Here is a 27,387-nt window from a genome sequence, read left to right as displayed (position 1 = left end):
TTTTTTGTACGATTCCTTACTCATTCTGGGTTTATGTCGAGCTTGTAGTTTTGCTCATTTCTCCTCACACCTTCCTGTGTCTCCCTCCTCTTTGGGAAGAGTGTGCTCGCTCCTCTAAGATCAGTCAGTCCTTAGGCTGGCTTTACTGGAGTCCAGTGTCCATCTTCTGATAGATTTTGGTTACTCCCCTAAATTCATTCTAGGAGCACCAGGTGCCCTCCCTGCTGCTGGCTGTCCCTGCTCTTTATCCCATAAACCCCTCACCAATGCCAAGAACTGGGCAGCTCACCTGTATTTTTCCTATCCTGCTCTCTTTTTGCATTGCCCATCACATCCTCGGGCTTTGGAAAGCTGTGGTATTTTGAAACAAAGCCTCATCCCTCTGAGTTCCCTGGTTTGGCAATCTGTCCTGTGCCTTGCTTTGACAAGATGCATTTCTTATGATGAAAAATTAAAAGTCATTACCTTCTTGGCTTTAAATGTAGATGCACTTTTTTCCTTTCCTAGATGAGCAACCTCCAGTCTTCTGTCATAATCCTACTCATGTGATGTATCTTGCAGTCAACTGAACAAAATCACCATTTAATTTACATCTGTAGTATTTTTTCCACCTCCTTCCTGCAACTTTTACACGTCAATGCAAGACTCCTGTGAATGCACAGAGGATGCTCAGCAGACCTGGCTCACCATTTTCATTTGTGTCCCTGTGTGGAAATCCTCCTGTCCTGCCCATTTTGCCATGATTTCTGCTTTAGCTGCTGAGGCTTATCTCCTCATGGGTTTATATCAGTCCCCTGATTACAGACTTCTGCTTTCTGTTGAGGAATTGTGACCAAAAATGTTTTTCACTCGGGAAATCTGGGACTATTTCTATCTCTGCCCATTTCTTCCTTTATCTATTTCCTAAATCTTTTATTTGTCAGCAAAAGTGCATAATGAAAAGAAAATATTTAGTAACTGGATTGTTGTGACTCTCTTTCTGTCCAGTTTGACCCTTTTTGCTTTTTGGGGACCAGTGCTACCACCCCTCCCTTCCCAGGCTGCCCTTGTTCCCACAGCAGGAGAGCACTGAGGAGGAAGGTGGTGGGGACCCTTTTCCAGGGAAAAGGGACGAGGTGGCTGTTGGTGCCCAGGTTTTGGGCAGGGGACAATCTCAAATGGCTCAAAGGCAGCTTGTGAGCTGAAAGGAAAGGTGGGTGCAGTGGGAATGCAGAATCAGGGGCGTACTGGGCAGCAGCCTCTGAATTTTGCCTGCCTTCGGGGCAAGGGAACTTGCTGTCAGCCAGCCTGTCTCCATCCCCAGGTGGTATTTTGCACTTAACACCCAGTTTAGGTGCAACTTTAGGTGGGCTGGAACTTTCCCCTTAGGTGCATTATACAACCAAGATCCCTCTTATCAGCCACTTAGCTGTTTTGTGTCCCAGTCTTCATACCAGTCTTTAATTGTTGCTTTGGTATTTGGCTGTGGTTATAAAATGTATTTTTATCCCTCCCCTTCGCTTTTTTAATAGGAATATTATCCTGCACGTTGCAGACATATTAAACTAAGCATCTACGTGGAAGATTTGGTTTCATTTTAATTTTTTCAACTTTTATCTCCCAGGAAATCTGCAGTCTAAATAGTCATTTTACTCTTCACCTAACCTCAAAGATATTTTAGCAAGTCTCAAATAATTGTGGTGTCAAAGACTGTTATTTTTTTGTTCCTACAGGGATCTTTGTGTTTTAAAGACAATTCTGTTGTAACATGTTATTGAATTATGTGTCATTTAATGGGCTGTAGTATTAGAGGTGAATTTCTTTTGCTAATGGCTTGCATTGAAAATAATCTGAACTGTGAGGCTGGGAGAACTGCAGAATAAATCGTGGGTGTTTGTGGCCAACATGCCTGTGTGGATGTTAGCACTGATGCTAGCTCTTGCTCTCAAGGACCAGCTCCTTGCTGACTATAAAGGCTGATCTAATGCAATGCTGTTTTAGGGGTGGGAAGAGAGGAGGTTTAGTTCTAGCAGTGGAAACCGATGTATTAAAACCCCCCAAACTAACCACCACGATTTGGGCCTATTTTCAAAGATAACATGTCTAACAAAAGGTGTAAGGCATGAAGAAAAGCAGCTGAGAAATGTAGGAAATCGGCTGTAGCCCTAAAAAAGGGCTAATAGGTAATACTCTAAAATGTCACTTAATGTCCCACACTAATCAAGCGTGTATAGTTTGAAAGGGGGTATAAGCTGCAGAAGTCATGATTAAAGAGTGGGTTTGATACACATCCCTCTGCTCCAGCCCCTGGAATGCAGGTTGAGACCAAGAAGTAAACGCTGTCGGATGCTTTTTGCCAAGCAAATCCCTGGCTGGTGTCCTGGGGCTCCCACTCTCCTACTCTGCCTTTATTACTCTGGCTGGCATATGGTCTTATTTCATGTGAGCAACTGATTTTAAGATATGTAGCTTTGGTGAGACAAAAAGTGAATTAGAGTCATTCGTTTTTATAACTTTTTTTAATTCTGGATCCATTTGCCCTGTTCACAGAGCCCCTGATGACAGCCATATCTAATGCATGCTTCTAGCGTTGCAAGCTGGGGAAGAGAGATAAAATGTCAGGCGTTTTTGTGGTTGTGTCGTTGGCTGGCCATGGCAGGAAGCCATGGTGGGGAGGTCTTGGTGGCCACCTGCCGAGGGACCATCTCTGCGTTTCGAGAAGTGTTAATGTGTGGGACTGTCGGTGTGGCCGGAGGTAAGGAAAAGGGCTGTGAAAGTTTCAAGGGCATTCAAATGAGAGCTCGGTTAGCGAGTTTTGGATTGGGTGAAACTGGTGGTGTAGGAGAGTGGGGAGCTCTGGGTCACTGACAGTTATGTTGGGGACAAGGATTAATCTGAAAACTGCTTTCAGGCTCTGTAGGAGGCTGAGCAGACCCGCTTGCCTCAGCCCCTGTTATGCTGACTGCCTTGGTAATGTTTATGCACAGCTCTGTTAGTCAAGCCACAGCCATCAATGTAGCATCAAATACGTACAGTAACCTTAAACCCCATTTTTCACTAGGAGAGGCCAACAACAGGGACGGGGAGAAAGGGAATAGTCACTTTTTCTAATTTAATGAGCATGAACAGGAGTGTAGTTACTTCTAAAGTATTTAAAATTCAACTCTGTGACTGTTACAATGCATTCTTACTGTTAAGATACACATGAATATTAGAGAATCTCTAGGTTTTGCCAGTTTGAGTCCCTACTTATCCTGAGACGAGAAGGAGTAACTTCCGTGTTCTTACAAGTGCATGCCCTGGTGTATGTGAGGGCTTTTCCTGTGTGTTAATAGTTGCATTAGAAAAGTCGTTGTAATTTTTGTATCTATTCTTTGTATCAAGCGGATGCTTCTGGGGAAATTTCAGATCTCAGTGATGTCAAAACACACTGGTTTTGTTGTAAATTATCTGGGCTGGGCACGGCATTGCACAGATACAACTAAAATGGGTCACATTTCATGTACTAGAACCAGAGTCCACACCGAGCCATCAACACGCATCTGTGCACCGATCATATTTACAGCATCTTTGGGACATATATATGAGTTTGGTCACTTCTCCTAAAGAGACTGGTTCTGGGATCCTTCCTGGGAGAAAACGTTGCCTGGTTTAGCCTTTTTATGGCTGTGTTGTGCAAGCCAGCTGGGTTCCCAAAATGATGCAACACCCAAGTGTATTGTGCGTGACAGAGTCATCATATTTCTAGGGATGGTCAAAAGAAAATTCCTTTGAAAGAAAATTCATGCAGGCTTCAAAGGAAAAGCCTTGAAACAAAGGATCTTGGCTCTTGCAAGGAAATTAACAGGAGAATGTTTCGGTTTGTTTGTTGTTTGGTTTTTTTTTGTTGTTGTTGGGGTTTTTTCACTTTCTTTCTTGAAAGTGCTAGGATACATGAATGGAAGGTATTGCCACTGCCAGGAAACACCCGGCACGTTGGATCCTGAGATCTCTGAGGTGCAATCATTCCTGCTGAAACTTGTCCGCTGATGGAGTGCTCCCTGGCACGCAGACACCATCGTAGGCAGTATTTCAATAGCCAACGCTTTTGTCATCAGAGCCGAACATTAGAGCTGTTGCTGTTCAATTATAGATGTACTGTGGCAGCCTTGAGGCAGTGGGCTTTACCCTGGTAAGGGAGGTAATTGCTTTTATTTTTAAAGCATGACCAAATCATAAATCAAGAATCACTGACATCTCATGAAAGCAGGTGAGTTTTAAATCTCTTTAGGAGGATAAATGGGTTTTAGGCATGTTGTATAGGTCATTGTAACCTAAGCTAATGAATCTGGCGTTACCAACCTGTACGAAAGTAATTATGGTGATATAAACAGTCTCCACAGGTTTAATGCCTGGAATATGTAGGTTAAACAATCCAAGTTTATATCCCCGTTCATCTTGTTGCCTTTAGCTTTGGAAAGAGCACTGAGCAAGCTGGAAACTAATCCTGTGAGCTAAGCGTTTGGAACTTGCCAGCAGCCGTGAGCGAGAAAAGTAAGGACAGCTCAGCGGTCAGAGGATGGCTCCCAAATCCTGGTGGAGCTGGCTCTGCCTTTGCCACCAGCCTGGTAGATCAGGGGGGGGTCTGGGAGGCGCAGAGCGCACAGCTCTTTCTGCAGAGCCCTGCAGAGGTGACCCGTGAATCAGACTGTTTTATTTCTGAGTTTCACGTTCCAGCCATGTTTCCACCCAGCCCACCTGGATTTGGGACTTCCCCCTTGTGGTATAACATGACACGTTTCAGGCTTCACAATAGGAGCTGAAAGGTGAAGCACAGATGAAGAGGTGTGAGAATGAAAGATCAAAAGAAAACAAAACGACAGCGATTGGTATAAATGGCAGAGAGCGAAGGAGGCGAAGGAAGGAAGCAGGCACGGTGTTGCTCAGGAAATGTGTGGGAGCAGGTTCAGCTCTGCTGGCATGTCCTGCTCTTGGTCGTGTTAACCTACCCGCTGCCTTCCACACCTCCTCCACCACCTCCTACCACACCTGACTTTAGAAAGTACTATTTGAGGCACTGTGAACTGTGGTAAAATTACTGACTTTGATGCCTTACCTGTGTTACTTGGTTTTGTAGCATCCCAGCGTGCAACCCCCTGGGATGGGGGTGACCCCTTCTGACACGGGGTGTTGTGGTGAGGACAGGGGCTGGATGCTCCGAGCCTGACCTACTCGCAGTGGTTTTGGGTGGTACATGGGTGAAGCAGGTCTCTTATTCCCACATCCCTGGGAATGGGGAGAAGATGTTGGTGGAGGGATGATGCACTTCAGTGCTCCCATACTAAGCAGCACAAGTCTAGCAGTGTTGATTTCTTTGGGGGAGAGAAAATTACACTGTACTTTGTTTCACAATGGGGGGGAAAAAAATATTGCCCTTTAGCCATAGTAATTTCCATAACAGCAATCTGTGAAAGCAGGCATCGTCTGTCCTGGTTTTCCTGTGGGCATGCACTGTTAGCTACAGGCACTGGGACCAATCCACCAGCGTCTGTGGAAATCTCTGGTGCGTGTATGACACAGTGAACAAAGCAAATCAGATGAAGAAGGAGATGTGCATCTGAGAGCAGCCCGAGGGTGATTTATCCCCCTGCTGTGTGGGTGAATCCTACCTTTTCAGAAAAAAAGGGTTAGAAATCACTGTTATGGCTTCTGCCTATCTCAGGAAGCATCGTGCTGCCTTTAATTTCTCAAACAAACTCAATTTGCTGCCTGAAGTACAAAATCCCGAGGAGCTAATTTAATTAAAAAGATGAATGGGGGAAAACAGAGCGAACATGATACAATTATTATGTTTTAATGTATATACAGCAATGTAATCATGTTGCATGTTTGGCATAGATGAATTAAGGGAACGAGGGGCTTAAAAACTTAGCATTTTTGGAAATGTTTTATCATGTGGAATTGTGTTAAAAGTTCTCGTTGGGAGCTGACTGTTTCATGGTCTCATATGAATTGCATGCTCATGCAGTAATATAGGGTTATTTATATCCTTTCACCGTAAATGTTGCCGCTATGATTGCAAATGCGTTGCCTTAGATGCTAGAGTGGGAAGCACTGTTCTTAAAAGAAAAAAGACAAAATACAAAAACATCGCCCAAAAGGCACCCACTCACCAGCAGTGACCCGAAAACACGGCTTTGGGCCATGCCATTGCTCCCTCTGCATTTTTCAAGTGTTCTTAAGGATAAAAAGAGTAATAATAAAAAAGGATAGATGTCAAAAAAAGAAGATAAATTATTCTGCTCGGCCTACTGGTTTCGCATGTAGTGTGGAGAAGGAAATGGGATGTGGTGACAGACCCACGTGCACCATGATGGATGGCCGCATCCACGGGGAGCGGCGCGGCATCCCGGCTCCAGCAGTGTCAGCTGGGTTTGAGCATCAGGCAGCAAAGGGTGCCTGAGCATGACCGAGGGTGACATGATGGATGTGCTGTGTTCCAGGTAGAGCTTAAAGCTAAAAATCTGGCAAACTGGCTTTGTGTAATGGAGGTAAAGGGAGCTCCTGGTCTGGGAGAGGGGGTGTCCTCGCCAGCAGTGGGGAGTGCTGCATCGAGGGGCCGGGGGTTGCCTGGAGTGGATGTTTTTTTTCGCTTTGGCTAGTTGGTTTGAAGTCTCTTGAAAGCATTGCTAAGTGTCAGAGATTTCATCTGTGAGGAAGGGAGGAAATGTGGGCTTTCATCCTAAAGTTATCTGAGACTTTTAACTGCAATATATGGTGTCTGCACCCCACTGCCTGTCTTTTAGGGGATTAATGATTCAAGAGGTGAGGCTTTCTGTCTATGAGGAGAAGATTACGGGGATGTTTCCTGGCTGTGTAGGCTGAGAGGCACCTCTTGTGACCTTTTGTGTATCTTACTGCAAATAAAAATACCCAGAGCCTGCAGATAAAACTCAGTTCAAACCGTTTGGAGGGAATTGGTTTAGAAGTGCCAGGTGCCTCTGGAAGAGTTAATCTTCTGTGTAAATATTTGCACAACCTCCTGGTATCTGCTGAAACTAGGCATTGCTTTTGGTTTTCTCTTGTTATTCCATAGTGCTTGATCAGCCCAAGAGGACACTGTTCGGGCGGCGTGTGAGTCTGGGTAAGGATTTCCCTCACCTGGGAAGAACAGGGCTGATGAAATAGGGTTTGCTCATGGTTGCCTCTTTATTGAGGTCTGGTGGTCTCATATTCCTTGGAAACTGGTTCCCCAGAACCTCGCCTTGCTCTTAATTTAGGCTGGTCTTGAAAAGTCCTTGCTCCTTTGCTGTTTGGTGTGCAGCGATGCGTGTACTGCAAGCAGGATTGCTGTGACTAACGTGAAGGCACAGTCACTGTAAGACCGATCCTGGCTCTGCTACAGCTTGTGACAGCTGTGAGGTACCTGGCAGGGTCCTACCTGGACACGTGATATACCTCCCCAGGACTTTTTCTTTCCAGAGTGACATTACTGCTGTTTACTCAAGCAGGACAACACTTGCACATCAGAGCTGTGCTACAGCTGCCTCCATCTGACAGCTCCTGAGCATATTTAACTCTAGGAGTGGAGTCACTGGGGGTGAAGATAAATGTTGGCTTTCACACAGGGAATGGGCAGTTAGATTACGTCCATTGGTATGTCACTGGCACCATGCAGCTTGCAGGAGCGATGCCAGAGCACCAGCAATGCCTGCAGGGTCCCCTGGGCACCTGCACCAGCATGGCCGAGGGCAGCATCCAAGGCATGCTGCTACGGCAGGAGCCCCTGGAGATAAAGCAAATCTTTCCAGAGAGAAATGAAAGCTCTTCAGGCTTGGTTTCTTCAGCCTTTTGAAACCCTGTTGTAACCTGGGCTGTTCCTGATTCTTAATGGCTGTTTCTACATGTAACAAATTCCTGGTGCAGTCATTAGGTTTTCTGTACTGGAGCATTTAAGTCAAGTGTCTTAATTTTTGCTCTAATGAACTGCGATTCCCCATGGGTTGTCACACAAGCTGTTTCAGCATCATGGAAATCTCTCCGTGATAAATACTGCTGGTATATTTTGGGAAGCAGTGGTGACAGCAGTTTGTTTCTCCTGTGACCCCTGTTTGCTCTCGGCTCCTGTCAAGGGTGACTTTGACAATCCAATTCCCTTTAGGCAGCAGATCCCATTGCTAATTTTTCTTGTGAGCAATTTTCTACCCACTTCCAAGCTAAACCAGCCAAAGCTCCTCTTTCTCCCCCATGTGATTTTTTTCAGAGACCGCAGTATGACTTGCGACCCGTGGTAAAAACTGAAAAGTAGGTGTTGCTGGGGCACCACCTTTCCATTGTGTGGACTCTCTGGAGGAATGTTGCTGGTGCTCCCAGGGACATGGGGGTAGGACTTTGCTGGCCAACACTCGTTAGTAAAAATCCCCCTTCAGACAGCCCAACACGCTGCTGCCAGCTCGGCTGGGGCCACTCAGCTGATAACTCTGTTTAGACAGCAATTAGAGCCAGCAGTTCTCTGCCAGCATATTAACTAGACAGTTTACTACACTTTGCTAAATATTTACAGCATATTTACACCTGAATTTTAGCAACAAATCCCCTTGCATATAGAGCTGTTTTGGGCTGTGGGGAAAGATCCAACATACTGAAAAAATATAATCCCAAGAATCCCTAAAAGTCACGCTGGTTTTACGCAACATCTGCAGTTGGGTTATGGTTCCTTTAACTCCAATAATGTAATTGTTTTAAGATTTAACAGGGAGGCAAGCAGATGATTTAGCTGTTTTTCTTTTGTAGTGGTAGATGAAGAGGAAAATCAGGCTGGAATGGAGCAGAGGGGAGGTAGCCACCTGGAGAGTTTGAAGAAAAGCAGGGATTTCCATGGCTGAGCTGCATCTGGGGAGACCGGTGGTTTAAGGATGTGTCACCTTGATGTGCGCTGCCAAGAGGGACAGGTGAAATAGTTCCTGCCTCTGAATGGCGGAGGTGTGAATGGTGAGAAGCAAGGGAATGCATCTTGGCACGTTGCGAGGAGCTGGCAGGAGCGAGCTAATGAGGCATCCCAAGCACCAGGCCCAGTAAATTCAGAGTTAGCTGCAGGACATCTCCCACCAACCCTCACACTGCTTTGCCAAGGTTCCAGGAAAGGGCTGTGGCCTGGTGAGCATGACCCACATGGGCAGGGTGGTCCCAAAGGCTTACCTTGGCAATACCGACCTGCCCCCAGCCCCCCGACCCGGCTATTCTTACTGGTGCAATGATCCACAGCCCTAGAAAGCAGGGCAAGCTCTCTTGGCAGCTTTGAAGCCATGCATTTTGTAGAAAGGTTTTTATGGTTTTATAAAACCAGCACTGTTGCCATCATTTTTGGGGCTGGACACATGTCAGTTGCTGATATACAGCATTAGACTTGCAGCAGGTAATTCTCACTGTCTGCATGGGCCTATAGGAAGCTGTTTGCAATGAGCAAGTCTGAGCTGCTTTTTATTTTCAACAAAATGTATTTTTGTGCACTCTATGAGCATAAACCTACGGATAAAACCAGCGGAAACTAATCTGAATGCGCTATGGACATGGTTGGCAATCAGGTGCACGGTACACATTGTCTGACCTTAAAGCCTTAGTTAGTTTGAACAGAAGTTAACTTTGCAAATTTGCTTTCTGGGCTAAGGAAAGAGAGAAGTGCCAGCCGTTCAACCTCCTTGCAGTCACGCGGCCTCCCCTCCTTTAGCTAAACTCGTTGGGCTGAGGCAACCAATATTCTCATCTTGAGTAAACAGTTACTGCCAGAAAGATTTAGAATGGGATTCACAGGACGTTCTGATTAAAATCTGTATCCTTGTGAACAACAAAAGCCAAGGGGAAAAGTACAGGGCTTGAATCTTCAAACGAAATTGTATTTCGTGCACAATTCAGAAGAAGTTGTGAAATATTCCCAGGCATGAGAACCACTGCAGTTTCACGGGCATACAGCTGGCTGTTGAGATTCTTGCCAGGGCTCCTCATTTGTTTGTTCTAATCAAAAAGCATTTAGAGGTGAGGAAGCCGAGCCCCAGCACTAGCAGCCTCTTTTCTCGTGGTCGTGTAACGTTCACCTGGGAAGCACAAAAGGTCTGAAGACCGTCAACCCGTCGGCAGAACTTAACGCTTTGTTCGTTATGTCTGAATAGACAACACAGGTATGCATCGAACAAAACCAAGACAACACATGAAGAAATGAGAAAAGCTGTCTCAGCTTACTGATACTAAGGTTAAACAGGAGAGAGCTTTCTCCTCCACCTCCTCACCTAATCCTTTCCTGACAGCAGGCTTTTTGTTTCTTTCCTTGTGCCCGTAATACAGCCCTCAGGCTGTATCTGGGTAGAGGTCCCCATCAGACAGCATTAATTAAAGTGCCTCTTTCTCTCTCTCTGGAGCCCTTACACCCCTCTCATGTATTTCTAGGCAGATTTAGTTTTCCACCTTGAAACTTCTTTTGCTTCTTCTTTATCTACGTGACTGCCTGGCCATGCTTCTTAATTAGAGGACTGACTTTTATTCCTTCAAATCTTATCCAGAAATACAATTTTGATCAATTCTGCAGAGATTCAGAGAAATATGAATGACAGCCTCTTAATATTCCATGGTTTCGCAGCAGCTGCCACCAAGGGCTTGCACGATGATGGAGTTTATGCAGCCAGAAGGGCAAGTTGTTCTGCAGTTAAGCAGAAGATGCTATAGTTGTGTCACAATCTGCCATCTGTCATGAAAATACAGCTGAAAGGGTGGAATTTACAGCATGATTGCATCTTGCAGTGCCTGGTGTCCTCTTTGTCCTGCAGAAATACTACTTGGCTTCAAGGAGGTAAAGTTGTGGTTGGCCAAAAGGGATGGTTGTCTGTGAGGATGGCATATGGAGGTCAGCGATGGATGGTTGGCCATCTGCGTGCTAATGAGTGATGCGGCTCTTTGTGAAGTTACTCCCCAGATGGCAGCGGGAGAAGCTCAGCCTTTCTGTGTCTGGAGGTACATGATGCTGTCGTGGATGGGATGGGCAGGATGGGAGGAGAAGGGAGAACTGAAGACAGCACCGCGATAATCTCATCAGGTGTAGTGATTCCTGGGAAGCCAGCCGAGGCACTGGTTTTGCGGAAGTGTCTTTCCTTTATCTCACAGAGATAAAGGAAAATCCACAGCTGCATCAGGAGAGTGAATTTGGTGTCAAATTTGGGTGCCAACAGAGGCTGCTGAAACACCTACTTAGGAAAACCAGAAATGGAAAAGCTTCTAGAATTCCTGGCAGAGCTGAGCAATGTCCCCTGTTCTAGCTGTGGGGTTCAGAAAAGGGAACGGCAGCTCCAGCGCCGCGAGGTGCCAAGCGTGGGATTGGTTTTCTTGCTGGGACTTCAGATCCCAGGCAGCAGAAGGGACCGTGCCACAGGCATTAAGGCTTCGTGGCACGTAGTCAGTGCTGGGGCACACGGGGCTCTTTCTACCTGTTCTTCTAAAGCAGTCTCTCTAATTAAATTTAAGATTGAATTAATTTAAAGGTCTGTGCATGTCAAAATTTTGAAATATGTTAATGTGACTTGGGAGCCTGCAACTCCGTTCCTGAGAGAGGTACACCCCCCGGTACAGCACTGGGGCAGATGCCCCGTTCCTCCCATGAGCCCCACGGGGTGCTGATCTGCATCACCAGGCCCGGACAAGGTGTACCTGAGCTCCTAACCCGCCTGCCACGTGGGCTGCGGTGGGGTTATTCCGAGCCCCATGCGAATGCCTCTTCCGCCAGACCCTTCTCACCCCCTGTACGGCAGCAGCACTGCTCTTTTGGTGGTTGGACCTGCCTTCATTTTTCAAGCAAAAAGCCAGAAGGCAACTGGGTAATGCAGTCAGTTTTAATGGGCTGGTTCACTTAAAAAAACCCTCTGCTAGTTCCTGCTGTTTTCCAAGCTGCTAAAAAAATTAAAAAGACAGTAATTTATGTCGTTGTAGACAAGTAAAATAGCAAAATCAATTGCATTTTAATTTTTTGACCTCTTTCATCTTGCAAAATTGCAAGAAAGTTTAAATCTAGATGAAAGGATGTGTAAGTAAATAATTAAGAATAATGAGAGGCAGGATTTCCCTCAGAACATGTTTATTGCTTTAATGGATGTATCAGCTACCTGAACATATATATCAGTCTCTTTTTGCTTGTCTGGGACCTGGTGAAAGGGAAGGCCACACGGCAAAGAGGGGGTAAGAAAAGAAAGTTATTCTCAGCTGTAGAATTTACTTTGCTCAGGGCTGTTACAGCTTTTGCTGGCTGAGAATCGAGTGTGCCATCCCAGGAAGGCATGAGAAGTTCCTCCTGCTCCTGCAAACCATGGCATGAGCTCCAGGAAAGGAGACAGCAGCCTCTCCAAGGAGCATGCTTGCCATCCCCATGGCTTCGCTAAGGGGCTCTTGAGCAGCGCAGTGTCGGCTGCTTTTGGCCAGGTGGCTCCAGCAGGGCGCAGCCGGAGAAGGGGGCTGCGACCTGTTCCCCATGTTTCCAGTCCACCTTACCCCCAGATGTACAGTTGGTACAAAATGCCAGAGGTTCTGACTCAGAAGGACAAGGGTGCTTACAGAAAGCGTTCTGGTAAAAACCAGTAAAAAGGTGCAAAGATGTTTTGCTGCTGGGCTCGGGAGCCTCGCGAGGTAGGGAAGCTGCCGATGGTCTTTGGGACTGGATTTGTACAAGAGTGCATTCAGCCGAATGCCGCTCTGGTGCTACATTTATACCAGACATGAATGAGTTGGTTAAATTCTGTCACTTTTTGTAATTTTCCATAAATCCATAGATACTTAGGCTTGCTACAGATCACTAATTAGTGTAATGTGTTCTGCTGGCAGCAGCATTCATCAGTTCCTTTTTGTTGAGCCAAATGATTTGTCCGTGACTAAAACATATTCACTGCTCCTGATGTGAAGACATCCAGAGACAGAGCCCACTGCTGTGAGCTCAGCCCGAGGGGTCCCCTGGCTGGGGTCCCCCCACCCTGAGCCTTCGCTTCCAGGTACAGCGCTGGGGCAGTGCCCGTGGTTTGTACAAGCCAGCTCCAGCCACGATGTGCAGGGAAAGGAAAATACTGTTTCATCTGGCCATGGCTGCCCCAGCAATGGGATGTAACTGGAAATCTGATGAGGCACTTTAATTATCCAGCTAACTGGGAGGTGAGTTAATTTTTGTGTCAGACCACAGGAACTAGTCGGTGGATTTAGACTCATCCAAGCCCAACGCCACTCAGTTTGACATACCTCTAATAGCTTTTTCCTTTTCATTTTCCTTCTACACTGTCAGAGAGGTTAACATTATTTATTCTTTTCAGAAAGAAAAAACAATATCGAGTGTTCTAAAAGCTGTGACCTGAAGGCTTTCATTGTGTTGTGCAGTCAAGGGCAAGGCTTGTATTCAGAATTGTGGAGAGGCAGATGACAACGGCGATCAACATAATAAAGATTATTCAGCTGAAAGAAAAAGAAAAAAAAACCTACACCAAAACCCCAGAGACCAAATATTTGCTGGTAAATGCAGTGAAACAGGTATAAAGGGGTGGTTGTGTTCAGAGCTTGTGAAGATGAAATTACCTTCCTGGCGAAAGGGCCACTACGTGAGGTTTCCATCCCACCAGCAGCTGCTTCCTGCTGATGTCTGTCTTTTCTATGGAATAATGGGGCAATTACGCCTTGTTGACCTCAGGAGTGTTTGTAGGGAACAATAAGAAGCATGAGTTTGTCAGGGCATGCTGCCACAGCAGCAGAGCATCACCCGCCGGCAGGATCTCCAGGGTATCTCTAGGACAGGGAACCTGAATTTAATTTTTTGGTTTTCCTTGCAAATAGTGCCCCTGGCTGCTCTGACTGTGGCTGTTGCAATATGGTCAGTCCCATGTGATGGCTTTGACCCGTGCAAAACATGTGAGCAGGTCCTCAGGTGGAACTGGGGTGGCTGGGGGCATCATCGTCCTCTCCCTGTGCTGCGCACAGATCTCCTGTCCCCGGCCGCGAAGGGCAGCCCAATGCGGGAGCACCGCCGCCGCACAGATGGGCTGAGCTGCTGAAGGTAGCAGAACACTTCCCCAAATTTTCCCTCCAGTGCCTTAGCTTCTGAGGCTAATGAAGCTTTGAGGGATAATGTGAATTGCTGCATAAATTGGTATCCTTTGCTAATTGCATCAGCATTTTGCTTTGATGAAAGCCTAGTATCAGGTGCCAAGAAACTAATAATGTACAACATCAATAGCTATTTTACAAAAAACCAGAAATCGATGATTGATTGAATGTCTAATGATTCATGGAGCCATGAATCCAGTCACCAGGAGATGTTTCCTAAGGGTTCGGTGGAAGTCTCTTTCAGCATGATAAAAGATCATCCCTTAAAAAAACCCAGCCAACTACTGTCAGAAGATCATTCGGGCTATGAGGATGGATGTCACCTTGTTCTGCTCACTGAGACGTGACACATCACCACCCAGAAGTTGCTTCAGTCCTCTCCAGCCTTTTCCCTGCCTTGACCACCAGCCGGTCATCTTATCCCAGTTGCAGAAAATCAGGTGTCCAGAAATACTATTGAGGGTCTTCAGAGCCAAATTGCTCGCGGGCTTGTCTGCTGCGAGTGCCCCGCAAGCACGTCTGTAGCCAAACTGGATTGAGGCAAATCGTCTCTTTTTAGCTTGGGGACTGGCAGAAGGAAAAGCCCTGGTATTCTTGTACGGTGCTGCCAAGCACCTCTGCGTCAGATGGTTGGTAGTAAACAGATTGTTATTACCTGGCAGTTGGTTGGAGGTGGACACTCATTCACTCGAGTTTTCTAAGGATATATAAAAGCCCTGTGAAGCGGTGCCATTCACAGAGAGCCGGGGGCAGCATCCCGCACGGCTGTGACCATTCCTGCTGGCTGCAGCAGCCTCCCTTGCTGCTCGCTGCCAGCTTGATCCACCTATTTTGGACACTTTTATCTTGATGTAACAACCTCCTGTTACTGCTGCAGTGTTGACAAATGCATTTCATATCTACAACTCCTGCGCTCCAGCGAGACCCCTCTTTGTCACCGCCACGCCAACCAGAGATGTTTGCATGGCAGTAGGGTCATGCAGGGTTGCAATGGAGATGTGAAAGCCAAGAGCTGATTTTGCTTCCCCAAGGAGGGGAAGCCCAATAAGAATTCAACACCTTTGTTTTCTTGGTGTAATTTGTTATAAAAACTGCTTGGTGATGGCTGCGAGGAAAGGGTTGTTTCTCCAGGGGCGCGGGAGGTGGCGTGGGCGCTCGCTCAGCCAGCAGTGCAGGAACAAACCCACCTTGACAGATGCTGCAAATGCGTAACTCCCTGCTAACCGCAGCCAGGAGTGTTGCTGCCTCGTGTAAATATTTAGCAACGCCAATGTAGCGTGAGAAAGTTTGAATGTGCAGAAAGTAAAAATGAGCCCAAAGGTGGAGCGCTGCGGGATGGCATTTTGGGGATGTGCGTGCACCCACCTGCCTGTTGGAGTCAGAGGTTAAAACACATGTCAGCTCTCTAGAAAAATATACCCAAGGTGCATAAAAGCATCGCTTGCATCTGAGTGAAACAAGAACTCCAGAATGCAATTGAAACTACCTAGGGAACCATGGAAGGTTGTCCACCTCATCTTCCTCCTCCTCAGCTCCTGGCTCCATTGGTTCACCTGCATGACTTTTATCCCATGTATTCCTTCTTTCTCTCTCATTGGTACCAAGCATGTTACTGGAAAGCCTTATTGAGCAATACATAAATGTCTACAGGAAAAATACATTGCTAAACAGATTTCTGAGAACAAATAATTTTTGCCCAATCTAATTTATTTCTAAGATGGAGCTGCAGCATGCATTGATCTGCCTTTATCTTCAGTGGACTTTTGACACAGTGCCTGCGACATTCCTTTAAAGCAGGAGAGGAAATACAGTTTAATAATTTTGCGGCAAGGTGGATGTATTTAAACTGAAAGGCTGTTTACAAAGAGCAGCGAGCAGCGGTCCAGGCACTGCGGTGATTTAGACGCAAAGATGTGTCCAGTTTTGCTGCATAACATGAACGAGGGGGTGCAGCAGGGGGGAGGAAGGACTCCAGAAGAAACCCAACAAAAATAATTCAAGCTTTCTAAAAAAAAACAACAACCCTTATCAGAAACTGTGGCTAGAGCAGGCTTTGTTTAGTCCACGAGGGAGACAGCTGAGAAGGGATAACAAGTTTTTTTTTGTCTGAGATGGCTGAGGGCAAGCGGTGAACTGGTGGGGAGTGGGAGGGAGCTGGGGCTGCCGGGGTGGGAGGTACAGGGGGAGGCAGCTCCTTGGCTCCCTGTGCCAAACCTGGGATTTGGTGGTGTTGCAACACAAAGGATTTCTTTAATTCTTCTTCTGCACCATATGCAGGTGTGGTCTGCTTGAACCTGCCCTAGCGCAGGGTGTGGGACCCCAGCAGCTCTTGCTGCCCCTTCGCATCCTGCATCCCTGAGATTCTCATAATTTCAAATCTGAATCCCTGAAAACCACCCGAGGCAAACTTCTGGATGTTTTGCACAGGTACTCAGGCCATGATTGTACTGGAAGAAGTCAGTTCTCCCTCACGCAAAGTGTAAGCTGATTAAGCTAAGTGTATTTGAAGTTTGTGTGATCCTGGGCAGTGGTGTCTAAGTCCCGCTGAGAACCACCATTAGGTCCTGTCAAAATGAAGAATCCTCATATGCTTAACCTGACTCTGCTTTTCACATTAATTTTGTCAAATGAATGCAAGTTGCAGTGTATCGAAAGAGTGACTTATTTTAATTAATCTTAAACCAGTTCCAGATCAAATGCGATAACTGGGAACAAGTCACCAAATGGACAGAAGTGTGTCGATATAGGGATTTACCTGTTTAGCTAAATGAGGGGGGTTTAAGCCATATTTTTATTTAAAATGATGCAACTTTTATGTGAAAAGGCTTGGATCATTTAAGCAATCTTAAAAATTTGACTCTGAAACATTACCAATTAAAAAAAAAAATTGTAATTTTTTGTAAAAATCGTAGAAGTCAGCAGAAAAAGCATATGAGCGAGATCCGGGGTGTTATTTTCATTATTCAGTTGGTTTAGTCATTGGGTTTCTCTGTCCCTGACAGCCCTGCAAGCTGGGGCACTTCAGAGTTGTGCAAGAAAGGTGGGAAAGGGCTGAAATCTGCTCTTCTGTTCTCTTTTCCTCCCCATGTCTGAAACTTAACAGGTTTCTTCTTGCTTTTTAAAACCGCGAGATGAAAGCAGTGGCGTGGCGTGCACTTGTACAGTCTGAATTTGGACCAACTGGGGGAATGATACTGATGTAAGTATGCAATATTGATGTACCATTCATTTGCTGATACAGTGTGGGTGCTTTGTGCAATTCCCAAACATGAGGATCCCAGCATCCCAGCCCTTGTTCCACGCGCCCCCCCCCCCCCCCCCCAGCTAATTATACAGCTCTTATTGATTTTATGTGGTGGTTTTTTAAAATCCATCCCAAAGGAGGTATGTGTGTATGTATGGTAATTGATAACAGCACCATTCATAACTCTTCTACAGCTTCCTTCATCTTCCAGTTCATGCCTCAACACTTGATGTTGCCCATTATGCAGAGATCAATGTGTCAAAGTGAGGTAGATTTATAGTGAAGACAATTCTGCTGCTGAGTTTGGGGGAAAAAAAAAAAAAAAAGCGCGATATTTTCCCTGAGTTAATCAAAGGAATTCAAAGGGAGTTTAAATCTTTCAATTTTCTTTGGCTCATGGAGAAGATGAAAAGTGTTTGACCTCCAGTAAACCAACCAAATTCATATGGTGGCTCTGTAGATAAATAAAATGTCCACCCAGACAGAATATTGATTACTTAGGTACTATTTGCTGAATCACAAATAAGACCATCAAAAGCAACAGCAAGCAAGTATCATAAAATACATCGGGGCATCCAAAGTGTTGGACTTAATGCAAACAGACAAGTTAAATAAGTGGTATTAAACTAACAAGGCTGAGAAATACCAAGATGCCGTTGCTCCATTGCATTATTCAGGGCAGTGGTAGGTCCCCTCCACCAGTTACCTCCACAGCATCCACCACTCATGTTGGCACTGGCTTTAGTGGGGACAAAGTGTTAAAGGGGCTGGGGCTGTTGTGGAAAGTTTTGTCCCCAAATGCTTTTATCATCTACCAGGCACTGAGACACTAGACTCTTGACTGGGTGATTTACTAGAGAAGGAATTACCCATCTGTGGCCATTGCAGTTGTGGTTTTTTTGGGTTTGTTTTTTTTGTTGTTGGTTTTTTTTGTTTTGGTTTGGGTTTTTTTGTTTTGTTTTGTTTGTTTGTTTTGGTATTTCTTTGTGGGTTTTTTTTGTGTGTGTTTTTCTTTTAATATTGGTTGTGTATTAGAGTTCGTAGCGGACTGCTGAGGTGAGCATCTTTGGGGGCTTCTGGTGGTGCTGGCAGAGCCATTGCTTGAGGCAGAGGTTGCCCCAGCGGTGGCCATTCCAACCTGAGGGTGTGATCAGCAGATAGGGAGGATCCATCACCTCTTGTTAAGAGACAAGGAACAAAGATGGTAGGTTTTTTCCATCTCTTAAGAAACCATATCCCCTGAAGAGTGTATCTGCCTGGTCAGGAAAAAAAAAAAAAAAAAAAAGGAAATCTCAGTGCCCAAATCTGAGGATTCTGAGCAGGGAGCATGTGAGTGTTTCTGTGAGGGGTTATCCGGGTGGGAGCTGTGTCCTGGGTGGGCAAGCCCAGGGTGTAGAGTCACCTTCCCTACCTGGCAGCTGGATCTTTCCTATGTTGAGCAGGGGGTGAGGGAAACAAGAAAAGAGGAGAGGGTTACAAGAACTGAGGCATGAAATACAGATATGCACTCCTTTTTGTCTGTCTTATGGGACCGAGACCTGGCCAGTCCCACTGGGTATTAAACATGTTTTACTATCAGAGAGAACAGAAGATATTTGGTAAAAAATGGTAATTTGAAATTTAAATGAATTTCTTGATCCTAAAAGGAGTATGCTTACTTCTTAAGGAAAACTGAAATGAAACATAACCTATATCCACTTTTTAACCAGTAGCAGGCTACAAAGTGACAAAGTTACAGATAAACTTGCATAAAAGAAATGGCAATAAGCAACCTTTGCTCTTTTTGTATTTGTGCAAGAAGCAGTGGTAAAATGCATACTCTGTTCCACCTTCCTTTGTGCAGAAAGAACACAAGCTGCAATTAATTCCAAGTGTAGCAGCACTGCTGGAAGAAGTGATCATAAACCAAACCTAAGACTAATAACCTGGGTAGTAATATTTCTAAGCTGAGATAATTTTGGACTTGTCATCTTTGGCTGAAGTTCTAAGCCAGGCATATTTTCTTTTGTATTAAATATATTATGTGTCATGAAACAAAAATGAAAATAACCCCAGAGTTAATTTAAAAAGCTGTCTTCAGACAGAGCTGTAAAGTCTGTTTTGTTTGACTGTTCTTGGAAGACAGCAGGCTTCAGATTGAAAGGATGTGTGTTGTAGGAGACCCAGAATGATCCCTACAGCAGACATGGGCATCTCCATTAGTTATTGCTGTGGGGTATGTAATATACCTTTAGAATATATGTACACACCTTTAGCTCTGAGTAGAGGAGTGGGATATAAGTGGTGCTGACGAGGGGGTGGACACTTTCATTCTGCGAAGTGTTGACTATGGAAATTTTGAAGGAAATGTATTCAGAAAGGGACTCCTATCATTCTGCGAAGTGTTGACTATGGAAATTTTGAAGGAAATGTATTCAGAAAGGGACTCCTATCATTCTGCGAAGTGTTGACTATGGAAATTTTGAAGGAAATGTATTCAGAAAGGGGCTCCTATTTACAGTGATTTGTGGCATTTAGGGCTTATCCAAAGCCAAACAGTCTCACAGGGATCTGCCGAGTTCCTGCCTGATTTGGGAAATGAGGTGCTGACCCCAATTCCTTCTGATGGCTTGTGTTGTTGGGCTTTTGTGTAAGTGAGGGGGACGAACTTACACAAGCATCTTCTTGGGCCCAAAGAAGCAGAACAACAGGACAAGGATGGTTTGATTGAAGAGTTGAGCTGGATGGATAATTTAATAGCCAAAGAAGAAGAGGCAGGCATTAGGGCTTGTGCTGGTATTAGGCCAGTGGGGTAGGACTCTTAAAATACCTGTGTTAAAAAAAACCCAACAGCTGGAGAGCAGGGATTTTAAGGAAAAGCAAGGAATTCTGCTCAGTTCAGTATCTAAGTATCTTAAAAGCCAGACCTTAAGTTCAGTGCCTGATGGACAGACACATGAACTAGCAGCAGTTCCTTAGTGGTAGAGGGAACCACCAAAAGCAAAGATGGCTTTTGGTGCTCGGGCACAGCGACGGCACGGGCTGTGCTGCCACCGCGAGAGGCTTCAGCCCCTGCCTGGTAGGATTTGCACGTACAACTTGCTTCATGCACTGCGTGTTTGAGCACACAGTGGAGGAGGATTCCCACATTTTATGCTGGCACAGGTGTAGGAACTGGGGCACTGCGATGGGGCTCCAGCGCCCGCGGAGCCTGCGGTGGGCTGCCAGCACCCCACGGGGCTGTGGCTACGTGGCTTTGTGCCTGTGAGGTGAGAGAGAAAGTGGAGCCTTGTGGGATTATGAACACAATTTCTAATCTTTATGCTCCAGATTGTGAATGGCATGGTTACAGGTTAATAATTAACCAGTAAAGGTTAATGAAAATGTATGTGTAAACTGCACTGCTCGCTGGAAGCCCTTTGCTTTCCTACAGCTTCACACATTTTGGAGGCAGAGGTATCCCCAGAAATGGCTTTGCTGATTTGTTTGCATGTGGAGCCATTTGGTTCATCTCATTCCCAAATCTTTCCTTGTCCTCTTTACTGCCTAGGTGATGCTGGGCAGGATTACCAAGCCGGGGGGATAACTTTAAAGCTAGCAAGGCTGGAGAATTAAATGGGAGTCTGATAAATGCAGTAAGAAAAGTAAGTTTTAGCCTGATACCTAGCTGGAGAAACTCCATCATTATGATATCAAACTATTCTCCTGCTATCGAGAGACAAATTAAAAATCGTATCCATGTGTGCAGGTGCTCTGTCTAAGTACTCTCAGAGATGGCACACGCAGAAGTAGGAGTCTGGGTCACTTTTACCCTTCTCTGAGCTCTGTGTTCAATGGAATAAGTGGACATTTTTGTATTATTAATGGTAATTATTTTCTTACGGTCCCCAGTTGCGTATAGAACAGAAAGCCAGTAAAATCCTGGTGACATCTAGTGGCTGCTGGGAATTCGCAGTGGTACTAGAGGTGAGAACAGCTTCACCGGGGACGTATAAGCATGTTGTGCTCAGAGTATTGAGCCTTTCAAGACCAACAGACTTACACAACTTGGACTGAGAGTCCTCCCCATCTTGCTCAATGACAACTGAATCATAGAGTCATAGAATGGTTTGGGTTGGAAGGGACCTTAAAGACCACCCAGTCCCACCCCCTGCCATGGGCAGGGACACCCACCACCAGCCCAGGTTGCCCCCAGCCCCGTCCAGCCTGGCCTGGGACACTGCCAGGGATGGGGCACCCACAGCTGCTCCAGGCAGCCTGGACCAGCGCCTCGCCAGCCTCACAGGGAAGAACTTCTTCCTAATATCTGATCTAAATTTGCCTACTCTCAGCTTAAATATTGCTGGAATTTCCATGAATAGTGCAGCTGTCCAAGCAGTCCCATCATGCTGTCCTTGCCATCCCCACATTCCCTGTCATACCCAACACCTGGGCTGCTTTGGAGAGGCCAAAAATAGGTAACATCACCAAAACAGCTTTTTGGCCCCCAAATCCTGCTTCCCTTCAGGACAGCCTCCTGTGTCCCACTGCTCCGCACTCCATGGGCGATGCACTCACCAGCACCCACAGACTGGCTGTTTGCTGAAATGTAACATGGGAATGTTAGTTTTCAGATGTCCAGGGAGAGAAATTTTGGCCAATTACAGAAATATTTTGAAAATCCAATTGCAAGGGAATTAATATGGCATTACGTGGTAATTAGCAAATAGAAAAAGAAATATTCTGTGAAACTGGAAGGTTTGGGGTGGGGTGCTAGAATATATGCTGATTTCATGCCAGGTAGTACTGGTACATAGGTAAGAAACACTGATGTGATTTGAGTTTAAGCGCATATGTTGTGCAGCCTGCAGGAACAGGCTACTGCCAATATATATCAGAACTACAGAGATAAGTGTGACAGAGGAAATATTTGGAAAAAAAAACGTAGAAGGGAAGCAACATCTGTATATTGGAGGGCTCTTGGCAGCTGTTTCCCCCAGGGCAGGCTCCGGGAAGGGCTGCCCACCCTGTGAGGCTGAGCACAGATGCCAGGTTGGTCTTTCCCCATCGCTTTCCGCTCTGTGCCTTGCATGGGGAAACATGCTTTGATTTTTCTAGTGATGGACGAGTGAAATTGTGTTTGGGTTCTGCTCAAACGCATCAGCAGTAATGTCTGAGCGACTAATCTGGGGACAGGGCTGGCAGGCGTGGCAGCACTGTATTTGTGGCGGCGTGCTGGCCATATTGCAACATGCAGCCGCAGCCTTTCACTAACTGGGCACTGCCTCACCCAGCCAGTATTCCTCAGATTAAAACATAGAATAAGCACACACACACACAAAAAGCGCTAGCATCAGTTAAATGTGTGGAAATAAACAGCTATCGGAGGTGTACCTACGGGCAGGTCGTTCCCACGCACCATCTGCCCGTGGAGCCGCACATCTCCGCGTGCTGCCACGGCTGTGCAGCCAGCCTGGCGGCGGGGTGCTGGCAGCTGGTCCGCTGCTTGCGTGCATCCTGCACTCACGGGTTGCTGGGGCACTTTGCAAGTGAGAACATTTGGGAAATGATAAGGGAAACTGAGGCTTGTGATGATGCGGTTGGCAGGTTTCAGCATGGCCAGGCAATGCGATATGTGGTCCAGCTAGTAACACTGGGTAGCCCATTACGTGTAATTCATAAGGAAATGAGAGTTTTATTTATTATGCATTTGCACAGCAATATGCTTGTAATTACAGCATATACGTACATACATTATAGCTCAGTACAGAGAAAAGTGAGCCCCTTCCTCCTGCTGGCTGGGGCACAGCACTCACAGCTGCTGCACGCACCTTCCAGCAAGTCAAGGCTCAGACCACCAGCACCTTTCTAGCTGGAAAAAGCAAGTTGTCTTCCTTTTAATGAGAACCCAGGTTAGAAGTGATGATTAGGTACCATCCAGGTAGCAGCTAGGATGTGTGGGAACACAGGAAGCCTAGAAATCGAGAAGAGGAAAGGAATCCCCTGAAAGGAGCCAGGCGGCAGAGGTGGGAAGGCAGCACGTCCAAGGCAGCAGCAGAAAATGTGGCTGGAGATGGGTGTCACTGTCCTTCCCCCGGCTCCACACTGCGTGGCAGGGATGGCACCTCCCGAGGGGAACTCGTCTCCTTCCACTGCTGCAAAGCATGTGAAAATTGAAGCTGCTGGAGGTGAGTGATATGCCCTCCCGCACCCAGCATTAGCCTGGTCTCTGCAAAACACTTTGATAAGCGAGATGCTGTTTATGGGGAGTATCATTTCATTCAGGACTGCTTGCATAAAGTGCTAGTCGGAGTGAATTAAGGAGGAAAGATCTGACCATGAATAAAGGCTTTAAGACGGGGGATTCACTTTCGCTTATAAGCATCTGATGTTACTTTTGCATTTAAGTCCAGTTTTCGAGATAGAGTTGAGAGCAAGGAAACCAGCAGCTCCCTGACAGCCCTAACCTCAGGGCTTGTCTGCATGAGGAACTTTACTCGCATTTCTCCTGTAGTCAAAGTATAAGTGAATTAAAATAAATCCAATTATGGCCACATTTTCTCTGATGGAGCGCATCCACACAGGCTCACCATCTGCTTTAAATAATCTGTGCTATGAATCCACAGCCCAGTATTGTTCAAGTTATTCTTTGGGGTATTTCTGGGTAAACAAAGATTAAATCTGTTTAAAAATATGGTTTACAGCAATGTTCATGTGAGGGTGTTCCACATAACTTTAGCCTCGCTTTTGAATATTTTCCCTATAATATTAATCTGTTTTTCAAATGATGAAATGTGTGGTAGCTCTTAATATGCAGCACTTTGGACTGGCAATGGTTTAGGCTGGGTTTTGTTGAGAAGGGTCTTGATTGAGTTGAATCGTGTTGAAATAAGTCAATGACCTGGAGAGAGATTCTGTGTGCAGGGAGCTGCCAAAGTATAAATGGGGCTTAAAGTTGTCACACCTGTAACTGAACTGTTTCAACACTTTTTATGTATGCACCATCAGGCTCCCAAGTCATTTATAACCCTTCAAAACAAATAAGAAAACTCATGCAATTCCTGAAGAAGAGTGTGCTATATATATGAAAATAGATCCAGGATGTCATTTTCATGAGTTAGTCGCTTTAGTCCGTTGGTTTCTCTGTCCCTCCTTACCCTTTTTAACCAGTTAGCTTGGTGGAAGACCTTTCAGGCTGTTCTTGCAGAGGAACCCAGCAAGAGAGCTGGTGGGATTGCAAGGGTCCCTCACAGACATCGGCCCTCGGGGCCATGAGCTTGGCAAGTGGGTGCGTGCCAAACTTGAGGTGCTCCACCCAACGCACCTCAAACCTACTCCTGCCCCAGGCAAAGCACCGGTGACTCCGTATTAGCTTTAACCCAGGACTAATGAGTCTCCAGTGAACAAGGAGATACTTGTGCCTACTTGAGCACTAACCTAACACAGATGTGGTTGTACTAGCAAGGTTCCCAGTCATTTTTCAGGATTAGCAGCATAGCCCTAATGTGTCTATTCAGTGGCAAATCTTTAAAGCCCCTCTTTATCTTCTGATTTGTGTGTTGCTGTTACGCATCAGGAAAAGTGTGGTGCGTCCTGTTGGGTGAGATGTGGAGGAGGGTTTCTAAAGAGAGGACTGTGTTGCTTCAGCTAATTAACAGAACTCAAAGGAAATTTAGGGCTTTTTAGGTTGTGGTTGGCATAGAAGATGAAAGGCGTTTGACCTTATGGGAGCCAACAAAGCTCCTCTGGTGGCTCCACAGGAAAATAAAATGCTTGTCTAGAAGCATTTTTGCTCATTTTGGCTCTTTTTAATGAATCCTGAAGAGAAAGGCTTTTCAAAAGTGAGATGGTGTCGATACTAGAATGTGATGTATTACAGCAGCCAGGATGCTGGGATGAATAGAGGTGGACAGGCCATAATTTGAGTGAGGGTAGCAAGCCAGAATGTGCCTTTCACTTGTGGCGTTACCCCCTGCCCAGACAGCCCACCTCTTGCTACCACTTGCAGGAGTGGCAGGCAACCCATGAGCATTTAAAGACCTGCTGCTGCCGGACTAGACTGCTGCAAAGTGAGTGTGGACTAGTTCAAAGGGAAATTTGTTGTTACAGGCACTGCAGTTAGATTCTACCCAGCGCGCATCACCCCAGCATCCCTCATTCCGTCACGGCTCCGTGTAATTGCCTCACAGCAGATCTTATTTTCCACGGCTGTGAAGCTCCCTTGGATGTGGCCAGGGTCTGCCATCCACCCCTTGCCACTGCAGGGACATGGAGACAGCTGTGGCCCTCAGTCCTTTCTCCTGGCTCACCAAAAGATGCCAGCAAAGAGCTTTGCTTCCTCTGGCTCAGCTGCCAGCGCTGCCTTGGGAGCACTGCACACTGGATAGCTGATTTGTCTTGAAAGACCTGCTTTTGGCATATTCCCCAGCGGGACCCGGAGTATGGAGTGAAGATATATTCTGCTGATCTGGATAATGGCATTGGACAGAGGCAAATAATTTTTAAGCAGGCTAAATTTTTTTCCACTAATTTCAGTGGTATTTTTTTTTTTCCAATTAAAAAAAAAAGAATTCCCATGTGTGCCTATGCGGGAGTGTGGTCTATAATATTTAAACTGTCATATCCCAGAGGCTGAGTACAATGGAGAAATCAACAATTCAGGAAATAGGGAATGTGGATTTGAGTCGGCCCTGAAGAAATATATTCTGTAAAATCTTTTAGGGCAAGTGAAAGAGGCAAGATACTTCTATAGAGATTTCTGAGTCCTAAAGCCTGTGTGATTAACCGGAGTTGCAGTAGGAATGGGATGATTGGATGAAAAGGATGATGGGAGTGCTCAGATGATGGTGAGGGAATTTGGGCTGTGTGTTTGGGAGAAAAGTGGGGGCATTATTAAAGAACAACAACAAAATTTTAAGGGCACTTGATCGTTAAAGCTCCAGGGAAATCTGCAGTCCAGATTTCTGGACTTCCAGATAAGATGGCCTTATAGATGTGCCAGCCCCGATGAACCACAGACAGCCCAGGGCACAGTGTGTCCGCACACACATTTTGCTGTGTGCACAGGCCTGAGGGGTTTAATTACTCAACATTAAATTAGCAGGACTTTGATGTGTTGAGCAGAAACCCGCATGTGTGGCCACGCATCATGTGTACACACACATACACAGAGGTGTGAGCGCTTGGCTCCAAAGTTGCATGGTTTTGCATTGTGCACAGCACCCCAGACTAACAGTGGACCAAGGCCAGTTCTCCCTTCCCACCCTAGGAAACCCTCCGCCAGCCCAGCAGCTGGGTATTTTTCTGATCACTAGTAAATTGGAAAGGATTTTAAAGCGAGCTCACTGAGCCCAGGAATCACGTTGGTTCAGTAGGGCTGGAGACGGAGTAAAATTACAGTGACATCTAGTGATCATAAATATTTCACCAAGATGCTACCAGTGAAAAAATAAACCATTTATTGTTAGACAGCGTTTTAAACACATAACACACAACATCAGATCATTAGCTAAGCCTAGGGAATGAGATGGGTTACAAATGAGGGTAGATTAAGTGAATTAAATTTCTGCAGAGATGATACAGAGAAAAGTGCCGGCGCTGGAGAAGGGCTGTGGGCTGTGGGTGGGTTTCTGCAGGGATCTTTGATGGGTCTGTGTTTCTCCCTGTTTCAGCGGGGTTTGCTGATGGTACTAAATTGCAGCACATTCCTATAAAAGGAGCTTGATGTTTTGGAGACTGAGAGTAACTACTGAAATGATATGCAGCTTCGAAAGGTACGTGCTGGTCCCCAGGGAGAGCAAAGCAAAATTCCCCCTGTTCTGTGGCAGGCGCGTGTGCTGCTGCAGCAGCTCTGCCTGAGCACCGGGGTACAGAGCACCGAGCACCGACGGCACCGGAGCTGCAGTTCAGGTTCGCACCCTGAATCAAAGCTGGATTTGGGTTTGCATTTGGCAGCAGTAGGAACTCATGGTTTTGTGATGTTTAGATTGTTTTCTAGTCCAGGTTACTGATTGACCAGTGGTATAGTTGTTTTTTTTTTTTAAAAAAAAGGATTTTTTTCTTCTGGTTTTGCATGTCAGACGGGCAATCTGACTGCAGTCATGCCCGCTTGG

General features: G+C 45.9%; 1 protein-coding gene across 1 annotated transcript in view; it reads left to right on the top strand.

Moving 5' to 3' along the window:
• The first annotated feature begins 2,544 nt into the window (after positions 1-2,544).
• The window catches only part of LOC119157610 (arylamine N-acetyltransferase, pineal gland isozyme NAT-3-like), a 37,902-nt gene continuing 13,059 nt past the window's right edge, over positions 2,545-27,387 (top strand). Inside the window, exons 1-6 of the mRNA XM_037408631.1 lie at positions 2,545-2,734; positions 8,752-8,949; positions 10,776-10,959; positions 13,290-13,485; positions 16,351-16,500; positions 17,177-17,272. The gene's annotated coding sequence lies outside the window, so the exon portion shown is untranslated. The remainder of the gene's footprint in view (positions 2,735-8,751; positions 8,950-10,775; positions 10,960-13,289; positions 13,486-16,350; positions 16,501-17,176; positions 17,273-27,387) is intronic.

This window comes from Falco rusticolus, chromosome 15 (assembly GCF_015220075.1).
Source record: "Falco rusticolus isolate bFalRus1 chromosome 15, bFalRus1.pri, whole genome shotgun sequence".
NCBI lineage: Eukaryota > Metazoa > Chordata > Aves > Falconiformes > Falconidae > Falco > Falco rusticolus.
Note: the sequence above shows the minus strand (reverse complement) of the source record. Positions and strands in the feature narration are given on the sequence as shown.